The sequence below is a fragment of the Lissotriton vulgaris genome, chromosome 3_1 (genome assembly GCF_964263255.1).
Source record: "Lissotriton vulgaris chromosome 3_1, aLisVul1.2, whole genome shotgun sequence".
Classification (NCBI taxonomy): Eukaryota; Metazoa; Chordata; class Amphibia; order Caudata; family Salamandridae; genus Lissotriton; species Lissotriton vulgaris.
This window is the reverse complement of record NC_141689.1, coordinates 744,399,603-744,418,402: the sequence shown is the minus strand read 5'-3', so window position 1 is coordinate 744,418,402 and position 18,800 is coordinate 744,399,603.

The window sequence follows — 18,800 nt, the reverse complement described above, 5'->3', positions numbered from 1 at the left end:
TCCCTTTGCCTTTCTGTGTACTTACTCTCTCACTCCTTTTTCCTCTATCGTTCCATATTAACCTCATTCCTTTCATCCCTTCATTCTGTGACTCCCCTTCACTCACTCTAAGTCATCTTCTATTCCTCTTTCTTATTAATAGTTTCTCATTTAGACTCCTCTCCTTTTCACTCATTTTCCTTTTACTTTCTTCTCTTTCCTGATTTCGTTTTGGTATCCCGCATTCTTTTAGTATTTTACTTATCTTCAGTAATTTGTTCTCTTTCTATTTCTTTTTCCCTCTTTTTTCTCTTTCTACATTACTTTATTTCTGTTTTTGTATCCTTCACTATTGCTTTATTTCTTAGTAAACCTTTTTAGATTTTTTACCTCTTGACCTGTTTCTTCTATTTTAAAATATATATTTTACTAATTATAACTTGTTTTTTCTTTTGTCTTTCACAGATACAAAGTGTAGTTTAAAGATGCAAGTAAGTTTTCATTAATTATATGGTAAGTGTGACTACAAAATGTAGTTTATCATCACCCTTTGTTTTAACCTCACTACTTTTCTCTCACCCTACCTCACCCCTGTTTTCTTACTCTGCTTCCCTCACTTATCCTTATCCTCCATATTTACTTCTCTTTTCCTTACTTTCCTACCACATTCAACTTCTTTCAGTGCCCCACTCACCCACACTCCCTCTCTTTCCTTTTTTTCTGCTTCACTTAGTCCCTTTCTGAGACTCCTTCCTTTACTCTCTCTGTTCTTTCTTTCTGCCACTCCCCATGTCTTACCCTTATTCACTTTTATCCACCCTCTTTCACTCCTCTTTACTTACACTCACTGCTATTTTCTTTCCCTCCGTCACCACTGTTCCTTTTCTGTGGTTCCGTCACTACCTTTCATTCCTTATCCTTTACTCTCCTTCCTTTTACTCTCATCACCCATTCACATTCTCCCAGAACATCTGCTTTAGTTTTCTTCCTCTTTCTTCTCTTCTTTTGCTCCCTTATTCATTTTCCTTTTCTCAGGTACTTCCTCTTATACCTTTTCTCTGTTTTACTATCTATTACACAGTCCCTCTGTGTTTCTCCCTCTAGCTCTCTTTCTCGTTACACCACTCTCTTTTTTCCCCATTCCTCATGCTCACTCCTTCTTATTTTTTTGTTGGTGCGCTGACGGGACGCGCCCCAGTATGCGCACCGGGGGCGCTCACCGGTACGCGCACCGGGAACGCTCCAGAGTGAAATATAAAAAAAAAAGAATATACTTTTTAAAAAAATAATATTATATCAATATACAATATAGGATTCATTTTTTGAAAAACATACCTTTTTAAGCTATAGATATTTGCGGAAAAATAACCTTAGAAATTCACTAAAAACACATAGGTATGAGGCCCTATAAAAAGTTAGGAATTAGCAGTTAACCTATGAAATTCACTGAAAAAACCATAGGTTTCACACCAGTTATAGTTAGGAATTAGCATTTAAAAAACCTATGAAATTCACTGAAAAAACCATAGGTTTCACACCAGTTATAGTTAGGAATTAGCATTTAAAAAACCTATTAAATTCACTGAAAAAACCATAGGTTTCACACCAGTTATAGTTAGCTGGAAATGTTACTGACATAAAACCATTGAAATTCCCACGTTATAGTTAGTTGGACTCACTATAACTTGTGCGTGTAATGCACTGCTGATGACATCACATATGAAATCACTCATGACATGGTCAGTAACATCACTCATGACATCACTCATGACACCATCCTTGTGACAGAGTGGCTGACCTCCTTTCACTGTAAAGTAACCCTTGAAACACATATTCAAAAATAGAAACTAACATTTATAAAAAAGTGGAGATACCTATACCAGTTACAACAACCAATTCAGTAATTCCACCATCTAGATACACATCCACTCATTCACCAACAGTTCTATATAGTCACTCCTACATATATTCACTCATCATATGTAGTGATACACCTATTAATCCTGTTACACACCGACAGTCATCCAAAAGTTACTCACACACATACTCACACATGCAAATAAACTATTGATCATCCATTTATTTGCATATACAGCTATACACACACTACCACCTTACTTCTAAGGAAACTTACACATCCTTACTCTCTTGAACAATCACTTATAGAAACACATACTTATTTAAACAAGAACTCTTTCAATCTCTCACTCTCACATATACTCACTCAGATACATCAATGCTCACATATACTAGATTAAAACATATGTAGTTACTGATGAAGACACTACTGAGGCAGTCATTCACTCACTAACACACACATATACACACTCATCCACCCATACAGTCCTGCACATATGCTGTCTTCAAAAACATATAAACAGTGAGTCAGTCATTGATGCATCTATATGCTAAGCAACACCCCCACCAAACCATACAGACACTCATACTGATAGTAAAAAAACATCTAATAACCCATATACACACACATGTAGCTACTCACCAACCCATGTAGCCATTTATACACAAAGTGAAACACTGATACAAACATTTAAATATTTAAGCATTACTCGCTAATATATGTATTCACTAAGATACACTTAATAAGACAGTTAACCAATCATTTTTTTTAAAAAAAACATTCATTAAGACAATAATTTAAACAATATGGCTGAGATACCCGCCACCCCCTCTCAACACAATCCCCAAAGGAGGGAAACCGGAAACAGTTCTTGAAGTTTTTGGAAGTGGGAGGGAGTGACCCTCCCGGCCGTATTTATTAAAACAAAAAATTAAAACATTTAATCATTAATGTACAATTTCATACCACATTGCGATGTTTGGCTAACCTTAACAGATTCTCTAATACAGAGGTTCTCCTAGCCGATCTAACATCCTACAAAACATTTACTTGAAATATTGAAATTGTACATCCTAACGTTTAAGGGCCAACGGCAAGGTCGTAACCGGTGTCAAGATCCCTAACCAGACTTACCCCCCCCACTTGGGAGGGGCGACAGCACTGAGGCGTACTCAAGTGCAACTACTACCAATTTCCCTTTTCTTGGCGGGGGCACTTATCAACTCGACGCCAGTTAAAGGTCGTTCGAAGACTCGTGTGAGGTATCTAGAAGGTATCGTAGACCTCCCCCCAACCCCACACAACTTACCGCATCTGCCGTCGCAGATGTCACTGGCCCCGGGAAATTCCCCAGGAGGGGGCTGTAACCCCTCCTACACAGGAAGGGGCCTTGACCGCCTTTCCTCTTCTTTCGGCGACCCATCCTTAGAAGGGACCGCCTCCCCGTTGAGGGGCCAAAGGCCACCTCCCCCGAGCGCTCCCATCCGTGTTGGGTGACGCCCACTCATAGGGATCTTCCAATTAGTGCTCACCGATCATGACCTTACCGCCCGACCAAAATAAATACGACAAATGCTAACTAAACGAAACTATATTGGCCACTATGACCGAAAAAACCTGTTTATAAATGGACCTTAAATCCGAAGTTCTTTAATCACAAACTTGTAAAATTAGACCAATCTTTATTACACATTCAACATCAACATAACACTAAAACAACCTGTAAACGAAATAGAATAATTGATCAATTTTATTAAAAACAACTGGCTGTCCTCAGGGGCTGGTGGGTGGGTCAAAATTGGCTCTTCGTTCCGTCTCGAGCTCACGTGCAGCGAGGAGGTGCAGCTTCAGAGCACAGGAACAAGAGGATGTCTTCTGGTCTTGCGTCCCTTTTTATCCATCTTCAGGGCGGGCGTAAACCCGCCCCTGCCTGCCCCGAGGGCGTGGCCGGCCGTGTCAGTGTCTAGGCCAGCCCACTCTAGGGCGGGAAAAAGCGCGCCCCGGCTACGCCGCTTCGGGCATACCAGCCGAGACGCGCCTCCCGCCCAAAATGGCTTCCCGGGGGGATCGAGGCACTCTGCCATACGTTCGGGGGGACCGAGTGGTCGCCCCTTTCCATATGGCTGAGATACCCGCCACCCCCTCTCAACACAATCCCCAAAGGAGGGAAACCGGAAACAGTTCTTGAAGTTTTTGGAAGTGGGAGGGAGTGACCCTCCCGGCCGTATTTATTAAAACAAAAAATTAAAACATTTAATCATTAATGTACAATTTCATACCACATTGCGATGTTTGGCTAACCTTAACAGATTCTCTAATACAGAGGTTCTCCTAGCCGATCTAACATCCTACAAAACATTTACTTGAAATATTGAAATTGTACATCCTAACGTTTAAGGGCCAACGGCAAGGTCGTAACCGGTGTCAAGATCCCTAACCAGACTTACCCCCCCCACTTGGGAGGGGCGACAGCACTGAGGCGTACTCAAGTGCAACTACTACCAATTTCCCTTGTCTTGGCGGGGGCACTTATCAACTCGACGCCAGTTAAAGGTCGTTCGAAGACTCGTGTGAGGTATCTAGAAGGTATCGTAGACCTCCCCCCAACCCCACACAACTTACCGCATCTGCCGTCGCAGATGTCACTGGCCCCGGGAAATTCCCCAGGAGGGGGCTGTAACCCCTCCTACACAGGAAGGGGCCTTGACCGCCTTTCCTCTTCTTTCGGCGACCCATCCTTAGAAGGGACCGCCTCCCCGTTGAGGGGCCAAAGGCCACCTCCCCCGAGCGCTCCCATCCGTGTTGGGTGACGCCCACTCATAGGGATCTTCCAATTAGTGCTCACCGATCATGACCTTACCGCCACAGGCCGGATAGTTGACCGGCTATCCGGACCCCCCACAAAACTCCTACCTAAAGGTCATGTCTCAACGATTTTAACCATGCTAAGAAGTCTCCTAAGAGTAACTCATTCCCCACCCAAGACAAATGCACACCATCCCCCAAATACATACTGTCATCATTAATACAGCTATGAGAAATAGAATGCAATGTCCTGGAACGGAACAACCTACTCACTTTATTGTTAAGCTTTCTAACAGAATGGTTCAAAGCAGGAATAGAGATAGCCCCCCGCCACACCTTTCGTGGAATCAAATGGGACCATGCAATCGTGCACCCCGGAACTCTCCTCGCCAACCAACTTACAGTGGAAAGCATTGCCTCCAGGAGTAGTCGTCTACCGATGGTGACCAAATCATTGCCCCCAACATGCACTATAACTACAGACGGCGGTGACCTTGTCCGCCCTAACAAACCCTCGAAAAATGTTTGAAACTGGTCAATACAGAGACCGCCCCTTCCGTAGAAGGACATCCTGTACCCGTATTCCCCAGCTACGTGAATCATGTCACCTGCTTTGAATACGTCTGCGGCACGCCTCACGTATGAGTGGCCCACGACCCACACCTCCTTTTTCACAGCCGGTGATGTCTGACCGCTGGCCCGGTGTAGGGTCGACTGCATAGTCCGCTCCGCCTCGTAGGCTTGCGTAACTGAAAACCAAACAAAAAACAAGAAGCGTGAGTACATTATTACAGCTTCACAACATGTGCAACCGCACGTATCTTTTGTAACAATTGGAGGACCAACGCCCCACTCGTTTCACTTGCTCAACATTAAGACCCCTGGCTGTAGCTTCCGTAGCAGCCCCTATCCGAAAGGAATGGGTCCCAAATTCGCCCGGGTTCAAGCCCGCAGCAGCAATCGACATCGCAAGCACCCGCTGAAACTGAAATTTCGTCAGTGGGGTGGCGTCAGCGTGTCTTAACAAAGTCCCCCCCCATGATGCCACCCTTCGTGCTAGGTAATCCTCTAAACACTTTACCGGACATATGGAGGACCCAGGAATCCTGCGTATGATGACGCAGTCACCCATCCCATCTTGGTCAGTCTTGGACTTTACAAAGGAGACAGTCATTGTTTCTCCCCTGATCTGAACGTGTTCTTGGCACAAACCCCTCGCCACATCCAGTTTGTTCCTTGCAACTAGTTCGCTTACCCGCATCGCTCCGTGAAATGCTAGCGTAAAAGCGGCTCGGAACAGCACCGCCTCAAACTGGGATGAACATGTGGCCGGGAGTGTGGCCAACAACTGGGACAATCTATCCAAACCTATCGGGCGCCTTTCATCTACTCTGCGACCCTCAAGGCGTTGCCACCCACGCAGCGCTTTCTGTACAACGAAAGACGCTGTCGGGTCCTGGATAGCGTGTGCTCTGGCAACAAAGGAAATGGCAGCACGATGCCTCTGAGCCGTAGCCACCGATTTCCCAGCCCTACGTAAGGACATCAGGAAATTCACTACCCCTTCCTCGTGACCCCAAAGTCGCTCTCTATCACTCCCCAAAAAGGCTAAATAGGCCCGAAACGCCCCTTCGTATGCCTTCCTCGTCCTTGGTGCTAGACTCTCTCCCACGAGGTGACGAAGTTCGGGGCACCGAGAGACCAGAGAGCTTCGGGAAAGGGTGCCGGCTCTGGGTCCGCTGAGGGGAGGAAACCCGAGAAAGCCTGCATTTGAAAACGAGACAGTGCGTCAGCCGCCTGATTCATCACCCCTGGAACATGCTTTGCTCTGAATAGCACGTTCAATTGCATACACAGTAAAACAATTTCTTTAAGCAGTCTTAAAATCAGTTTACAACGTGCTGCCTGACTATTGATGCACTCGACCACGGTCATATTGTCAGACCAAAATATGACAGAGTGATCTTTGAACCCATCGGGCCATGTTCTCAAGGCCACCAAGATGGGGAACAGTTCCAGGAAAGCAATATTACTCGTCAGACCATTCTCATGCCACCATGTCGGCCATCTTTGTGCCGACCATTTCGTGCCGAAGATGGCGCCAAAACCTATGCTTCCTGCCGAATCTGTCCATAGCCCCAGCTCTTCAGAAGACACGGCTGGTTCATTCCAGACGATTCTACCATTGAAATCCGCCAAAAATGCTAACCAAATACGCATGTCCTGGCAGATCTCGGCCGATAGTCTCGTGCGATGATGGCCCTCTTTAAGGCCGACCATCGCTTGGGCAATTGAACGGGAAAAGGGGCGGGCCATTGGTATTACCCTCAAGGCAAAATTCAACTGTCCCACCACCTGCTGTAATTGTTGCAGCGTAACTTTTGATGCATTTATACACATTTGCAGCGCAGCCCTGAACTTCGACACTTTCTCGGCTGGCAAACGGAAACACCCCTCAATGGAGTCCAACTCGATCCCCAGAAACTCGAGGCAAGTCGTAGGACCCACTGTTTTACCCGGCGCCAATGGCACACCAAACTGTTTCATTAACACACAAAATTCGGCCAAGGCCCGGCCACATTCAAGACCCCCGGCTGCCCCAAGAAACAGAAAATCATCAAGGTAGTGCATTACATCTCGGAAACCTGTTTTCTTTGTGAAGACCCATTGTAGAAAACTACTGAACATCTCGAAATAAGCACAGGATATAGAGCACCCCATTGGCATACACCTATCCATGTAATAACAACCCTGAAACATGAATCCTAGGAGACGCTGGTCGTCTGGGTGTACCGGGAGCAAACGGAATGCTGACTCGATATCTGACTTCGCCATCAGCGCCCCGTGCCCCAGGCGATTCAAAATGGCAACGGCCTCATCGAAGGATGCGTACCGCACCGAACACACTTCTGGATCGATTGCATCATTTACGGAAAGACCTCGTGGAGCTGATAAATTATGGATCAGTCGGAACTCACCGGGGTCTTTCTTGGGGACTACCCCTAAGGGAGAACAAACAAAATTCTGGACCGGGGGTACACTAAACGGGCCGGCGACCCGACCTCGAGTCACCTCTTTCCGGATCTTATCCTGTACTACGGTCGTATGCTGCAGGACGGAAAGTTGATTTTTACACCTATCCACACCCTGAAAGTCCCCTACCGGGATGCGGAAACCATACGAAAAACCGTTCCGCAGCACCCCAGCAGAAGTACGATCCGGGTAGTCACTGAGCCAAGGAATCATCGCCAGGGTATCAATCGGAGTGGGTAAAGGCGCCCCTCGGACTATATTAGACCTGTTTGGCACCTCCTTTCCCCCCGTTATCACCCGTTCTGGCTCTGCACGAGGACTCAGGATGGGACGACCCACAACCACTACATTCATGTTTGAATTTACACGATCCCTGTGGTCTAGTACATCTACCTCTGTTGTAATTAAAGCAGAAACCCTTTTTCCCGGTATTGCCGGTAGGTTTCGAGTGATCGTCGGCACCCGTACCTGATCGAAAGGGCGTCCCCGCATATTGCCGGGAGGATTCGCCAACATTACTTCCCACCAACGGCATTTTCAACATTCCTGACTCCTTCATTTTATCCCAAGTCAAGGCATCATAACAATCCCAGGTTAAACTTTTATTATGCTCCTTTTCCTTTCTGAACAGGTTATCGTAACAAAACCAATGATTACCCTGGTGCGATGTCGAGTACCCCATGATTCGTGATTGATAGATTGGGAACTCAGAAAGCAACTCAGGTCTACGTTCCCCCAAGATTGATGTAAAGATTCCCCAAGCATTGCCCCAATTACCGATATTCTCATTCACTTTAAAGGCGGCCATTTTTGCGCGCCAAACACTCGGATGCATGAGATCCTTCTGACTCTTTACATGCTCTACCTCATAATGATCAACAAGCAGTGAAAAAATGTTCACATACTCCCCCGCCCAAATCTTTTCCTTAATTGCCAAAGGAACATGTTGCCCCAACTTTTCTCTCCGAGAGGGTGTTGACTCATCCCTCGCGATCGGCAATGGCCGCTTACCTGCACCTGACGCTGCCTCTGTGGTCGCAATCGTCCCTGGTGTCTTGTCCCCCACTGCAGCCGGCACGGGCACCTTGGCTGCTTCCCGTTTCTCACGCAATTGCTTTATCAGCGCCTGCGCATCGACAGCCGTGGCGCCCTCGTTACCTTTTCCCAACCACGCTGCCAATTGTGCTGCCAGCTCGGGCGGCATATCATGCTCGGACACGGGGGTGACCACCACGGGAATCGGATTCCCCCCCTCCGGCACGGGAGTTGGAGCCTCGGGCGGGGCACTGGGACCCGGGATGTCATCACCCGCTGCCCCCCTCCTGGGCCTCTTGTTTTTCCCTCCCGGGGCTGCTCCCGCCAAAGGACGTTTTGGACCCCTTTCCTCATTCTTGTCCACCCGCTTCTTTAGCTCGGACATCTCCTTCATGAGAACGCGCAGCATCTGGTCGGTAGTCATGCGCTTTGCCACCTTCTTCGGCATTCTCCAACAAAGTAACTGCAAAACAAACAAGAACGATTAAAACACTCAAAATTGGCTCTTCGTTCCGTCTCGAGCTCACGTGCAGTGAGGAGGTGCAGCTTCAGAGCACAGGAACAAGAGGATGTCTTCTGGTCTTGCGTCCCTTTTTATCCATCTTCAGGGCGGGCGTAAACCCGCCCCTGCCTGCCCCGAGGGCGTGGCCGGCCGCGTCAGTGTCTAGGCCAGCCCACTCTAGGGCGGGAAAAAGCGCGCCCCGGCTACGCCGCTTCGGGCATACCAGCCGAGACGCGCCTCCCGCCCAAAATGGCTTCCCGGGGGGATCGAGGCACTCTGCCATACGTTCGGGGGGACCGAGTGGTCGCCCCTTTCCATTATTCTTCCAACGACCTTTACATATACATAAATAAAACAATGTATCTTTCAGAAAGACACACATTCACAAGGATGGCGCCATCAGTGATGTCATGAGTGATGTCACTGACCATGTCATGAGTGATGTAATATGTGATGTCATCAGCAGTGCATTACACATGCAAGTTATAGTGAGTCCAACTAACTATAACATGGGAATTTCAATGGTTTTATGTCAGTAAAATTTCCAGGTAACTATAACTGGTGTGAAACCTATGGTTTTTTCAGTGAATTTAATAGGTTTTTTAAATGCTAATTCCTAACTATAACTGGTATGACACCTATGGTTTTTTCAGTGAATATATATATATATATATATATATATATATATATATATATATATATATATATATATATATATATAAACGCTCAAAGGTCCCTTCACTCAAAGGAACGACAGCACTCCGGGGGTGATGAGATTTCACAGCGGTCTTAGTTTATTCAGAAAGTCAACAACAAACGCGTTTCGGCGTCAGCATTATATCCAAAGCGTTGCTTTCCCAAGTGGACCCTTGCACGCCAGCCGGCAATGCTGTGGAGAAATGGAAAGGGACACCAATTTGCTTGTTTGGCAGGTCTTGATTTATGAGAGGCCTCGTCAGACGCGTTTCAGATAACGGTGTATCCTTGATCACTATATATATATATATATATTCACTGAAAAAAACATAGGTTTCAATCTGGTTATAGTTAGGAATTATTATTTAAAAAATCTTAGAAATTCACAGAAAAATTCATAGGTTTCAGGGGTGTTATAGTTAGCTGGATATTTCACTCATACAAAACCATTGAAATTCCTCTGTTATAGTTAGTTGTACTAACTGTAACTCTCGTACCCCCAATCCACTGGTGATGATGTCACATATTACATCATTCATGATATAGTCAGTGACATCACTAATGACATCACTGATGACATCTCAAATGACATCACTGATGACATCACTGAACCTATGGTTTTTTCAGTGAATTTCAAAGGTTTTTTAAATGATCATTCCTAACTAAAACCTGCTTGAAACCTATGTTTTTTTCAGTGAATTTCAAAGGTTTTTAAAATGGCAAATCTACTTATTATGTTGACCACTTCCCAATATTTTCAACCAAAAACAAAGCCTGCAATGCTACGGAAAAAATCAGGCAATAGATCCACTTACAACTAACACATTAACATCAACATTTAACTACTGTAAGAACATTGAAGATGTACTACATGAATTACATCAAACTCACACTCTCACCCATGTTTAAAGAGCAATATGTCTTAGAGATTGTAATTATACACTTCCGACACCCAACAAAATCACAACACTCAACACTCAGCACCACTACCACTACAACCACACCCAAGGACCCCCTTCCCTCTACTACCTCAGAGGCAACGTAAAACAGGACAATGGACCTCTCCAAAATAATAAATCCCGTCATCAGCACACTAGCTCAATCTACAAAGATGAGGCAACCAAGTATGTGTAAGTGAAAAAACTCGAACATCAACAATAATGTACACAATGCTAAGACTACCGGTGAAATACTATACACAATTCACTATAATAATCAAAACCTTTTCAGTGTGTACATATACCATTGATATGTGGAGTGTATTGAATAGCGGACGCAACCATATCATCTCAGACACAAGCGAATATTTCGGTCATGTAGCTGTGTTCACCACCCTCCTTTGAAACAGAAGCGGAGTGGGCTAGTCCAACATAAATAACGTCAAGGTACGACTATAAATAATTAGGCCACGCTTTGGGCGTGGTTCACTTCTGCAAAGAGAAAAGACTGCAGTGCAGGGAAGGTCCCCATCGTGCCACGTGACTGCCGCCATGACCATGTGCCTCCTCGATACAGGCCGATTGCGAACTCAGCACCACAGTACCGCAGACTTATGTCTGTATCAACTAGTGGTTTCCTTCGACACTGCGGACAGCAGGGTTAACAACTTGAATTCAACTTTGGATCTAAATTTGTCTTCAGTATCTGTGCTGGGAAGTGCCTACAATCTATTCTGCGGTCAGTAGAATTGACACCTTGATACCAGTTGAATTCAGGTTTGCATCAACACTACGGACAGCCTTGAATCCAGCCTTGCTTTATTTAAGGCAGAGACAATGGTACTGTGTCCTCAGATTTTGTTATCTGTACAAAATAGCATTCATCGATCTTTGTGTCGACTACTGCCTTCAATGTACACTGCGTACAACAGGGTTCTCAACTTCAATTCAGCTTTGCACCAATACTACGTACAGAATTGAATCCAGCCTTGCTTCATTTAAGGCAGACACAATTGTACTGTGTCCTCAGATTCTGTGACAAAATAGCATGCTTCGATCTTTGTGTTGACTACTTCCTTAACTCTACACTGCGTACAACAGGGTTCACAACTTGCATTCAGCTTTCCATCTACACTACGGACAGCATTCAAGATATCCTTGATTTATGTAAGGCAAAGATTATTTTCTTAAAGGATGCCACAAAAAACATTCCTCAATGACTGTAGTGAGTTCTGTTTGCAAATTTACACTGCGATCAAAAGAGTTTACTGCTGGATATCAGTGCCGCGTAAGCACTACAGACATCATTAAATTCAGCCTCGATTTATTTAAAGCAGAGAAAAAATAGTGCTGTTGCACTGCTAGTATGTGCAAGCACCTTCAATAGCTGCATCATGTGACTATGATAACAAACAATGTACAAGTTTGCGCCAAAATGTACCACCACCACCAGCAATACCAAGTACCTCTGGGGTATCACCCTCAACATCGCCACCAGACATTCGTCCTCAATTTGTGAAAGTTACAATGCACTGTGCAAAGAGGAATTGTGTAATTTGTTATGAGGAGGATCAGTACACCTAGTTTTCACAGCCATTGAAAACCATAGATGCTAGTTTTTTTTTCTACCCTCAAAGTTCAAATACTCCAGTATGCAACAGTGAATGATTTCAGTGCAGTCCGTTCAGACCATGCATCATCGCAGGGTGAGCACACAATAAACACCAGACGTACCACCAACTCAGTACACCGTAAATAATCGCCACACATGCCTGAACCACGCATCATCGCAGGCTCCACACAAACCGCCCCTACGTCAGTCGACCACAACTCATGAACTTTTTATGATAGAATCTTCTGTGTATTATTTCTCATACAATGCTCCTACCTTTGTACAACAGAAGTCATAAACCGTTTATGATTAAATATCTGTATATGATATCATGATTACTATTCTACTTCTTACCAACAACAACGTAATAAAATGGAGTCGAGCACATGCACACGTACCCACTTCAACTATTTATCTGTGTCTGTGTATTTATTGTGTTTGTAAAATGCTGCTCCTCCGCCCTACCCACAACATTCTAGTTGGAATAACTTTTGCGTCGATTGAAGAATCTTCTTGAAATTTTCCAAACTTTTGGCCAGCACCAGATAAGTGAAAAGCACAAGTCGGAACTGTGGACTATCTCTCTGCCAAATTTGGTGTAATTCCGTTCATTCGTTCGGGCTGTAGCCGTGGCTAAAGATCCTAATGAAAATTGCATGGGGAAAACACGTTTTGGGACCCCCTTTTTTTCTCGGCCCCCGCTTCACTAATCACCCCCAAACTTTCAGGGAAGGAGTGGAACTGAGCTGGCCAAAAGTCTGGAAGCCAAAGTTTTTTTCAAATAGAATGTTGCAGTTTCCCTACGGATAATAGGTCCTAACTATAACTACCTACTGGCGACCGCCATATATATATACACACACACACACACACATGTCCTAAACTTTCCCCTTCCCTGGGACCGAAAACACTACTTTCATAAAAGACTGCATGGACGGTAAGTTAACCTGTGTAGATGTATGGGTTTGTAAACATGCACGTACATCTTAAATTTATACATATTGATAGTAATTATATAATAATACATTTAATTATGTAATGTGTTGTGCATTCTGCATGCCAAATGGATGACATCATTGAAAAGTATAGAAAATGAAGAGTCTCATTTATGAGGTTTTGTCATAGGGAAGCGCAGCAGGCCTTCCTGCTGTGCTTCCCTAAAGGAAAAGAAAAGGGCAGGAATGCGCTGTATCTATAAGATGTGTGTTTAGCTGTATCTATAAAACATGGCACATTCCTGTCCTTTGCCCCAGCGCCGCCGCCCAATGGACTGCTGTGCGCTAATGCAGGCACCTTTGCACCATGGTGCAAGGGGGCCTGTGTTGTGGGGATGATTATTTTTGTACAGGAAGGGAAACCTTTCTGTACAAAAATAATCATAAGAAGCTTTTTCCTCTTCCTATGTGTGCTGATGAATGCAGCACACATAGAAAAAGAAACAAGCATTTGCAATGCAATAGGTCTCACATTTACAGGAGTTTAAGCTATTGGCATTGTAAATGACAATGCCTTTTATTTATGTTTAAAAAAAATGTTCATTTACAATGCCAATGGCTTAAATTTGTGTAAATGCGAGACCTATTACATTGCAAATGCTTGTTTCCTTCCTGGTCGCACAATGCCCAGGAAATCCATTTAGAGGACCAGCCAAAGTACAGGCAAGTGAAGCTCCCAGGGTTACAACCCCTCCCTCTCCCCCACCGGGCGCGGTTCTAAAGCTGTTGATCCTGCATCTTGAGCACACCCAATGATTTTCCAAACAGTTGAGTCTACAAACAAGCTCCAAAAAACAGAGTGCATCAATAATTTGGTGCAATACGATACCAGTATCAAGTGTGTTGAAGGTTTTGTGCATGAAGCAGCTGTTGCACATTCTCAAAGTCCAGGCTTGTAAACACAAAAATATGAACCACTTTACTTCCGGAGCAAGCAAGAAAATAACTCAACACCCAGGTATCCTTAGAAAGAATAGGCACTGGTGAAAGTAAATAGGTTTGGATAAGTTTAGGTATGTTTGTTGATGCAATGGACGAATGGGACTGTGTTATCGGTTTGTAAGCACAAACAACCCACACAAAGGAACCCAATGTGCATACAGACACTATTTAGACAGAAACGTAACCACAACACAATATAATCCACACATATCAAACACAGAGGCTGTAAGAGAACGCACACAGGCTTGGGCAGACAGATGGAATTTTGCTGGCGGCATGAATAGAATCATGGTTGATTGGTTGTGACTGAGGAAGAACTAATAACTGTGCGTCGGTATGATGGTGGGCAAGTAGATAAATAGGCATGGTCGCACTGCTGGGAGGATGAATTCTGGGTGGTTGGATGAAAGCTTATTTGTGGGCTAATGTATGAATGTATAGGGGAGTGATGGGTTTATGATTTGGGTGGATGAAAATATGAAAAGAAAACTAGAATGCTATGAGTAAGTTGATGCAAGTAGGAGTAAGCAGGACTAAGTAGGTATAAGGAGAACTCTAATTGTAAGTAAGAGTAGGACTAAAAGGTAGGAGTATCTGGGAATAAAGCGACTTAGCAGAAGTAATCATAGGAGTAAAATAGCCATAAATAGGAGTAAATGAGGTTTGAAGAGTAGGAATGTACATCGGTAAGTGGAAGTAAGAAAAGGAGTAAGTGCCTAGAAGTAAAATTACATGGGACTAAAAGAAGGAGTAAAATTAAGAATAGAGTTAAGTTGGTGTAGGTGTATCTTTGTTACAATGTACACATGAAGCAACAGGATGAAATGAAAAACAAGCAGTCAAGCAAGCAAAAAGGCGATTTACCATATGATATTTTCCCACTACAATATTCTATCCAACCAGTAATCATGCAAACAAACTGATGTAAACCACACACACTGTTTGCATACAATATTTTAATCCTTCCCAAGACATCCTACAACACTCAGTTAGAGGAAGCAATACTCGGTACATGCTCCAGGGATGGAAGGAACACAAAAGCAAAAAGGGAAGCCAGCACATGCTGACCAAACAGGAGCCAGCAAATAAGACGGACAATAAAGCCAACCAATGGTAACCAATAGGTGGGCTCTAAGCCTTTAAGCAATTAAACAAAAGCCTGGCAAGCATGAGTGAATGTGCTGTCTCAGGCGAGACCAACAAGCATACAGTTATTTCAAGAGGACTACAATGACTAATTGAATAATGTCACAAAGGTCCACTATAGGGGAAGAGCTTTGTGGGACAAAAAAGGCAACACCACCAGCTGGGGGGTGAGGCTGGAGGGCAGAAGGGGGGAGGTCCTACAAAGGAAATGCCACTCGAAATCCATGAAAGAAAACATCTCAGGGGGTCAGAAGAAAGACAAATATTCTGAAACACATCTACAGATACATAGCACTGGCTACACTAACATTAGTGGATACTAAAGACTATCAACTAAAATTGAGTGTCATCACACACTGTATTTACCACAATGCATCAGTTTGAATTGTGTGCTGGTATGCCTGGGAGTATGCTCTCTGTCCCCTTTCATGCATAAAATGCATGAATTGCAAATGTAAGCCATGTGATTTGTAGACAGCCAAATTCAATTTTTTGGGCTTGATTTCTTCGCTCTCGAAAGATAAAGATCCTATAACACCCGGTCATCTTAAACTTTAAAGGCTTAAAGGAGCTATCCAGTGAATTATGTCACAAGAGACCTCAAGGCCCCTTTAAATTGCATGCTGAAACTATTTAGTGATGCTTATGTTGGAATGAAATGAGCTGACGTCATCAATTCATATCGTGGGTAAGGGAGCTTTAACATCCACCTGTGCTCGCCTTGGCACCAGGTGGTGCTTAAGGCTCGCAGGCTGAGCTGCAGCTCGTCTGTCTCTCTAACATCGGCAATTTCCTGACTTGTGAGGCAAAAACACAGCTATTAATACGGGTAACTACTCAGGCAGGCAAGCTTAAAGAGAAAGTTGGTGAAAATGGGCGAAGCCACGGAAATGCTAAGCAGAAAAATGACTTGCTTAACTATGTGCTGTGTTTGCAACTTTAAAAGCAACTTCAGTTCTCCTGCTCCAAAATAAACAAACCACATGCAACTTATGAACACTATTACAGCTGTGTACGAAGTGGAAGAGGACTCCAAAGTACCAAGCCGTGCGCCACCCAAGTGCACATTGCAAGTCATCGTTTCCACGGCACATCGCAGCTGGATTGCTGAGATGTGTTCAATAGGCACAGAATATGAAGGACAACAATGCTGGTAAAACAGAGAGCGGCATAGGTCAGAGCTGTACAACTGCAGCACTGTGCTGTATGCCCTAGGAATGCAGGGAATGTCAGCTGTAGGAACAAGGAGTGCGTGGGGCACTGCAGGCTTCAAGTGTTTTCAACAGATTTAGCAAAAACATTTCAGCATGGAGAACAGTTGCTGCCTCCGCAAAATCTGGGCTTCTCAAAAGGCAACCAGTGAGAAATCTAAACAAGTTGCATTGTATAGGAAAAGAAATAAGGTAAAACCTGTATTGTAGGTTAAGTTTTAAAATAAGATAACATTTTGGGCCCATGGTAGCGACCATGTTAAGATAGTTTGTAAACATATGTAAAGATTGCATCTTCCAAACACGAGCAGGTCGGCAATCATCGTAATAAAGAGTTATCACTCGCTATTTCATCTAAGGGGTGATCATGGTCGGGTTAGTAAACAGTTTCATGATGTCCATTTGTTTAAACAGCCGCTTTAAATAGTTTAATGAAGGAATCCCACTTAATTTCTTTAACGCTAAACAATATTCAGGACAGACTTGAGAAGGCTGCTTCAGGCGTAACCCAATGCAACAACGAGGGGAGGGAAAGTGAAAACACACGATGCGCGCGCTGTGTCGCCAGTTTCTTTGCCTAAGGGAGACAGGAGGTGGCACGCGCGGACAGGAGATGTGCACTCCGTGCTCGTGCACATCTCCTGTCCGCGCGTGCCACCTCCTGTCTCCCTTCGTCACTGAAAGCGACAGCAATAGTCTCGCAAGTGAAGCAGCACATGCGCTGCATTCGCACGCGAGACCTAAGAACGAGGAGAAATAAAGAGATGTCTCCTCGCTGAGCCTCCCTTACGCCTTGGGAGGTGTAAACTTTTGGCACTGTATCAGATTTACGATTTTTCGTAAATATGATTCAGTGTCAAAAGGCCATGGATGTTGCTGGGAACGCCCCCAGCAAAACCCATTGCATGCCCCTTTTACGCAGAACACTGTGTTAAATGGACTGATATATATATCAGGCAGCATTAAGCCCAAAAAAGGGGCTTAGTGCTGCATTATAAATATCACGCAGGCCTCTGCGCCAAGGAAGGCCACAAAAAGTGACATTCCGGAGGTGCATGGAGTCTCATAAATGAGGCCCAAAGTCTTGTATCAAAGTGCAATACCAGAAAATTACTTGTACCTATCTTTAACCGGAACCGGGATCCACCTCGTTTCCTCGAGTTTCAAAATCACAACAGGTTATCAGGGTAATAATTGTCATTCATATGTACATTTAATATATCTACATTTTTCTCATGCCAACAATGTGGAATTATGTCCTGGTGCCGGCCACGGAGATGATCGGTTCTAAATCATTCCATATATCTTAGAAAAAAATGTTAAAACTCATTTTGACACCGATCAGATCCAGTTTGTGCGTGCAAAAAATATAATTTGCGAGTAAAAGGGTGTCTTTCCTTTATTCCTCTGTCCACAAACATGACACGGTAAGAGTTTGGTCTTCAACATATATTGCAAGATAGTTCAAATATAATTAAAAAAAGAACATAGGATTTTACGCAACATAAACCAACGCTGTGCTTCGTAGCTGTCCTTTGGGTGTCTGTTTCACGTAGGATGTCTTTTTTCCAACACCGTTTCCGCCGTTTGATCGATATCCCAGCTTCTTGATTTATAGTGTTATTTCTTTTAATAGCAAATTACATATATAGATCCGCGCTAAGATGGCTGGAAAATGAGCAGTAAACCGGTGTAATTTTGGGCTTTAATGCTTTCCACATGGTGTAACCATGAATCATGTCCGATGCTAGGAAACCACTTACTCAAGAATACCATATATTTGTGTAAAAAATATAGTGCAATAAAGTATGAGAACTGCTTTTAGACTAAATCGTGTTCTTTAAAATTACAGGTTGTAATGTCTTTGGGTCAAGTTAAAAACCAGAAACAAGTTCAAGGCGATTCACCCCCTCCTCTTCCAGAAGTTAATATTCACTCAAGGTAGTTCGGAAATGATTGTTACTCACGCACCCTTATGAAATGATCAGATGCTCGTTTAATTCAAGTATCACCTGCAGAATTCTATACAGAATGCATTTTAAGAGGTT